Below are 7,051 nucleotides of genomic sequence, written 5' to 3' on the forward strand. Positions count from 1 at the left end.
CCGCGTTCTCTCACAGTATTGTTCTCAAAGTATTACTGTTGCACCAAACACTCATATCTCTCAGGTGTCCAGAGGTTAGTAATATATCTGATTATCGGTGATACTGCAGATCATCAATAATCGGGTATATATCTGTATTCTTGGTGATACTGCAGATCACCAATAATCAGACCCTCTCTGTGTTACACCGATCGATACACCTCACTTGCCTCAATTAAGGTCAGTGTTCACGACTCCACCATAAGAAAGAGACTGGGCAAAAATGGCCTGCATGGCAGATATCCAAGGTGCAAACCACTTTTAAGCAAAAAGAACATTAAGGCTCGTCTCAATTTTGCTAAAAAAAAATCTCAATGATTGCCAAGACTTTTGGGAAAATACCTTGTGGACCGACGAGACAAAAGTTGAACTTTTTGGAAGGTACGTGTCCCGTTACATCTGGCGTAGAAGTAACACAGCATTTCAGCAAAAGAACATCATACCAACAGTAAAATATGGTGGTGGTAGTGTGATGGTCTGGGGTTGTTTTGCTGCTTCAGGACCTGGAAGGCTTGCTGTGATAGATGGAACCATGAATTCTACTGTCTACCAAAAAATCCTGAAGGAGAATGTCCGGCCATCTGTTCATCAACTCAAGCTGAAGCGATCTTGGGTGCTACAGCAGGACAATGACCCAAAACACACCAGCAAATCCACCTCTGAATGGCTGAAGAAAAACAAAATGAAGACTTTTGAGTGGCCTAGTCAAAGTCCTGACCTGAATCCTATTGAAATGTTGTGGCATGACCTTAAAAAGGCGGTTCATGCTAGAAAACCCTCAAATAAAGCTGAATTACAACAATACTGCAAAGATGAGTGGGCCAAAATTCCTCCAGAGCGCTGTAAAAGACTCGTTGCAAGTTATCGCAAAGGCTTGATTGCAGTTATTGCTGCTAAGGGTGGCCCAACCAGTTATTAGGTTCAGGGGGCAATTTCTTTTTCACACAGGGCCATGTAGGTTTGGAGTTTTTTTTTCTCACTAAATAATAAAAACCATCATTTAAAACTGCATTTTGTGTTCAATTATGTTATCTTTGACTAATAGTTAACGGTTTTTGATGAGCAGAAACATTTAAGTGTGACAAACATGCAAAAGAATAAGAAATCAGGAAGGGGGCAAATAGTTTTTCACATCACTGTATTTAGAGGAGTCAGCGTGTATGCCCAGGCTATTAGTCTCGCTCTTCACCTAGCTAACCCTGCCTGACACACACTAACTGACACCTAACTGTCCCTTCCTGGCATACCACTAGCTGGCCCTAATTAGGACTTTAGCGAGTTATGCACACAAGCTGACAGAGAAGGCAGATATGCTACCAGAGGCCAGTACTGAGACTAGTAACAAGCTCGGCAATATCACATACACAGTTCAGGCAGAGCAATCCAAGTACATAATCTTCATGCAAAACTATTCAACAGCAATAGCAATTGTGATCAGTGTTTATGAAACAGTTCAGTAGACTTGCAAGCAGGATAGAAACAGATGATAATGGATGTAAGTATGACATAGCTCCTTAAGTCTGCATGCAAGATTATGTGAACAGCTAACAGAAGTTCCAGATGATATATGACGCGTTTATGTGAAAGTATATGCACACTGTTAACTGATTGATAAGGAGAGTATACCTTATACTTATCGTCCAGAGTAGTGGCATACAAGAATATCCAATAACAGTCCAGGCGGCAAGCAAGGGGTGTGCAGTAACTTAGTAGAGGTCAGTCCAGGCAGCAAGCAAAGGGTTATCCAGGAATCAAGCAGAGGTTAAACACAACAGAGTAGTCAAATACAATTCAAGGTCCAGAATATCAGCAGAGATCAGAGTGCACACCCATCAACTAGCCAAAGCTATGCTTCTCACGGGCGATCACTGGAAGCACTATGCACATTTAAATATCAATCATTCTCCAATCAGCGGCCGGCCACCTTCCGCACTCCAATCCCACAGCACGGCCCTGACAGGAAGTGATCAGCTGACCGCGCTGTAATCAGCTAAGCGAGTCAGCTGACTATTGTTTACTCTTGCGGAGGGCGTACTGCGAACGCGCCCTCTGCGTATCAGCATGTGCGGACTGTGAGTCACCAGCAGCGGGGAACAAGCGCCGAGGCCCGGAAGTGACAGAATCTGCCCGAGTCTCGGTGGCACTTTCACCACTAACTGGTACATTCCTTATAATGGGAATAGATGTTCCCAAAGCTGATCAAAGTGCCTGTAATCAATGATCACTGTCATCAGCTAGATGCCGTTTGTAACGTATGCGGAATCGTTTTCGTGGTCAGCGCACGAGGTGCGCACTGACACAGCGAAGACCTTCCACAAGCGTATAATTGGGTGAACCCAGGCTAGGTGTAATGCACCAGCAGAGGGCAATTCCCACCGGCAGATGGCGCTGTGGAGTGCAGACGAGTACAATCGCTGCACGGCCACAGATGCCAGATGGGGATTGTACAGATCAAGACAATGCGGGGCTGAACAGCCCATAAAGAGAAAGAGCACAGGGACAGGACGAATGTGTGTTCACCAATCTAGTCGTGACCCTGCGACGGTGAACACACATGAGCAGAAACAAAAGTAGGAACGCGATCGCGAGAAAGGCGATCGCCAGAAGTGACACAAGACAGACTAGAACAGAACACAAGAGGAGCAAAGGCACAGCAAATAATACAATGAGAATGATAAAGAAAATAACAAACGCTAACTAAACGCGAACACCGCACTCATTTGCAACAGCGAACGCGTTTATAACGCGGTCTCCGCGTGTTAAGCACAACAGAGACAAGCACGTCTAACTAACCACCGACAGACAAACACGAAACAAAGAACGTGAACGCTTGCTTAACGGTTACCTCACCGAGCCTACAGCAAGCGCCCGTATCAGACAAGACAGACAAACGAGAAACAGGAACTAGGCAGAAAGGATCCACCGCTCTTCCGCCAGAGCAAGTGTGATCCAAGCAGGAACACAGATCAGAAAGATCCACAGCCGCTAACGCTAGCGGCTAGTGCGATCTAAACAAGACAGATCAGATGAGGTAGCCGGAAGCAACCGCAGCTCCAGCTTACACTCCAGAAACTAGATCAGAAGGATCCATAGCCACTAACACTAGAGGCTATTGCGATCCAGGCAAGACAGATTAGATGAGGTAGCCAGAAGCGACCGCAGCTCCTGCTTACACTCCAGAAACTAGATCAGAAGGATCCACAGCCACTACCGCTAGAGGCGATTGCGATCCAGACAAGACAGATCAGAAGGGGCTACCAGTAACTACCGCAGTGCCGGTTAGCACCCCAGACAAACAGAACGATTTCCTGTCGACCACCGCTGAGACAGAACAATCGCAACAGACAAACAAACAGATATGCAATCCTAACTGCACTAGGGAAACTGCCTAGTGCAGTCCAAAGAATTACGCTAAGATAACTTTAACAAGAAGTAGCATTGCTGACACTCTAGGAGTGTTTACTACAAACCCTGAAGGAATGACCAGCAAAGCATTCTGGGAGCAGAAAGCTCTGATAGTGCCAGTCATCAAAGGAGGCAGGCAGCCAACATCCTAGTCTCTAGTTATCCTGATCTCTAGTTATCCTAATCTCTAGTTACCTGGCTTGCAGTCACTGCCATGTATCCCCTTTTCTTATTGTTCTCTGCTTCAAACACAATAAGGGAAATGATAGCTGAGAGTTGTGCGCCCCTCCTATACTGTGCCCTGAGGCTGGAGCCTCTATCGCCTCGGCCTCGACCTGGCCCTGCACACGACTGTGAAACCCTCTGAGGGACAGGTAACGAACAAGACAATATACTCTGTACGGGATGTACAGAGTATATTGTCTTGTTAGTTACCTGTCCCTCAGAGGGTTTCACAGTCATGTGCAGGGCTGGGCCAAGGCAGAGTCGAGAGAGGCAAGCCAGATAAGTAGAGATTAAGGTGTCAGGGAGGTTGGTGGCTCTGGGGTGCCTCTTACTCTAATAGCAATCAGTGTGTGACGGCTGCCCAATGCCATCCCCAAATCATAACTCAGTAAATATTAATTATGCTGTGAAGGACATGAAGCGTATTCCATGGGAACTTGTTCAAAGGCAGCAACATGGTAAATGCAAACCAAGGAAAGTGTCGAGAAGATAAAGCTTCTGAGATGAATTATTTCACCATAACGTTTTGTTAAAGGGCCACTTTCGTGAAAAATTGTAAAAATGTAAAATACCTGTCAACATGTATAAATAAGAAGTATTTCTTCCAGAGTAAAATGAGCTATAAATTGCCTTTCTCCTATGTTGCTGTCACTTACAGTAGTTAGTAGAAATCTGACGGAACTGACAGGCTTTTGACTAGTCAATCTCTTCATGAGGGATTCTCATTGTTTAATTTATTCACAACAAAAGCACTCCCTGGAAAGCATATATATAAAGATGTAGGCCTACCCCCACCCCCAGGTCTACACACTATTCTGGCAACTGAACTGAGCAACTGCTGTTCACTAAGTGCTTTTGAAAAGAAAAAAAAAATGTGAGAATCCCCATGAGGAGATGGACTAGTCCAAAACCTGTCGTTCTGTTAGATTTCTACTACCTACTGTAAGTGACAGCAACAGAGAAAAGTAATTTATAGCACATTTTACTCTGTCAGAAATGTCTGGTACTTTTTATTTAGGTGTTTTCATGTATTTTAAAAATTTTCAGGATAGTGGCACTTCAAACAAGGAAGCTGGAAACGTGAATGCGGATCAGTGAAAAGTGAGCAGATCTTTAGCAGAAAGGAATAAAGTGAACCTGAAGTGAGTAAAATTATTTAAAATAAACACATTATGTAGCTGCAAATCAATATTACATACTGACCTCACCGTCAGTTCCTCTCAGAAGCTCGCCATTTTCTTCTAACAATGATTCCTTCCAGTTCTGACTAGAACTTGTCATATTTGTCTCTCAGGATGCTGAACGCCTTAGGGCCTTTTTTTATTGTATCGGCTGCTGTCAGTTATAACTGAAAGGATAACTGATGTGCAAGGTAATGTTTATGTTTCCCTATGGCTCAAGCAATATTACTGGTTAACGGAGTGCTGTCCTGGAAGATGTTAAGGGGTCATCGTCATTTTTAAATTGGAAGATGGAGAATTCCATCGATCACATCTGGACAAACAGGAAGCAGGAGAGGAGAAAGACAGATTGATGAGTAGACTATGCGGGAGAGTGTATATGTTTATTTTTACTTTTATTTTTAATTCAGGTTTACTTAAAGAGAATCTGTGCTATCCGATTTGTACAATAAAAACATACCAATCGAGTCACTGTGATCTCCTGGGTCCCGCCTTGCTGTTTCCACCGCTCCTTGCCGGGATCCTGGCTTTTAATCGCCAGTTTTAGGCAGTGTTTACAAACAAAAAACATGGCCGCTAACCAGGAAGTGATGTTTGTGTATATATATATATATATATATATATATATATATATATATATATATATATATATATATATACTGTATACACATACACTAATATGTGTGTATGTATGTATATCTATATATCTACCATGTTGCAGTATACTGCAAGTTTTTATTACATAGTGGATTATCTACACTCCAGTCTGGGATTCTCCGTTTCTCAGCATGTGACAGGCAGCTCCCTTCCCCCTCAGCTTTACAAACTGCATCAATCTTGTCTGAGAGCAGAGAGTGATGAGTAAACAAAGCACACATAGCCTGCAGGGGGTGTGCATAACGGGTATTCATTACAACAGAGGCGGCCCATTCCTCCCTCCCTGATTCAAAGCTTCCTGTCTGTAAAATACAAGATCTGATCTCCAGCAATGCTAAGCTGCTAAAATAAGGAATTACACACATAGTGTTTCTCTCCCTGCTGTCTCTTCCCCCTCCCCTTGCTTAAAGAGTTGTGAGACACAGGCTGGGGGCTGGAATGATTTGTCTGTGATCTGACCACACAGGAGTAGCTTGCTAGCAAGTGAGGATTAATGCATGCCAGCAAACTAGCCAAGTATCTGTAGGTAACTTTTCTTCAATAATACCACCATCATTTGGACAATCTGCTCTACTCAAAAGCTTATTCTGCTTGTGACATTCATATTTGGTTTCTATTATTGCTGAACTAGTTAGCCTTCATTTTAACACTTGAGTTAGGCAAAACATATCTAATGCTCGCCACACAAACATCAAATTCATCCAAATAGGCCCCATTAGCCAGCCATCATGTCCCGTTTGTGACCACCCCTTCCCCCCCCCCCCCCCCCCCCCCCCCCCAAAAAAAAAAAATTGAGCTGGAGCCACTACTGCTTGACTGACAGATATCAGGATAATAGTGTCATCATGAGGTACAATAGACTTAGTTGCAACTGAACAACTAGTCAAATTTGGAGGATATTTTATTTAATGCTTTGTGGAACTCTTGTTTAGTGACGAATATTTAAAGAACAACCTAATGAATAAAATTGCAATTTTTTTTTACAATTTTAATGTATAAATTATCTAGTCAGTGTCTGCCCATTTGTAAAATCTTTCCTTCTAGGTGAGTTCATGGGATTCCGATTATGATATATTCATATAGAGGAGACCCTGTGTGCACCCCAACTTTATTGGCCTCTGACGAAGGAGGGAGACCTGCGAAACGGCTGTCAGGCCCTCTTGTTCACCCCTTTTGATGTGATGTATTGTAGCTTCTTGGATTAAAATTGTATCTGGATGACACCTATGTTTGCAAAATGATCTCTCTCCTTCCTTCTGATTGCATGCTCTAACATCGTCAGTCAACAGTCTGAAGAAGACCTACAAGCTGAAAGCTTACTGTTTTTCTTTTAACCACTTACCACTGAAACATTAACTGGTGCCCGACCTGCTTATCTTCTCGATAGCTGTTATTTGCATTAGCGCCTATGGGGTGGGGTGGCCAAATCGCCCATTAGCCATAGAGTTGTCATTTAATCTCAGCTTATTATAATGTCCAGTATAGAGTCGCTACGGAATATGCGCAGAGCTGAGACTCTTTTAGACTTTCAGAGGTTTTATTTT

General features: G+C 43.3%; 1 long non-coding RNA gene across 1 annotated transcript; it reads left to right on the top strand.

Moving 5' to 3' along the window:
• The first annotated feature begins 1,288 nt into the window (after positions 1 to 1,288).
• Positions 1,289 to 6,730, top strand: LOC137517873 (uncharacterized). The gene is made up of 3 exons (XR_011020698.1): positions 1,289 to 1,534; positions 4,717 to 4,811; positions 6,552 to 6,730. It is a non-coding gene; the product is annotated as an uncharacterized lncRNA (long non-coding RNA).
• Positions 6,731 to 7,051: the final 321 nt, after the last annotated feature.

Source organism: Hyperolius riggenbachi, chromosome 5 (genome assembly GCF_040937935.1).
Source record: "Hyperolius riggenbachi isolate aHypRig1 chromosome 5, aHypRig1.pri, whole genome shotgun sequence".
Classification (NCBI taxonomy): Eukaryota; Metazoa; Chordata; class Amphibia; order Anura; family Hyperoliidae; genus Hyperolius; species Hyperolius riggenbachi.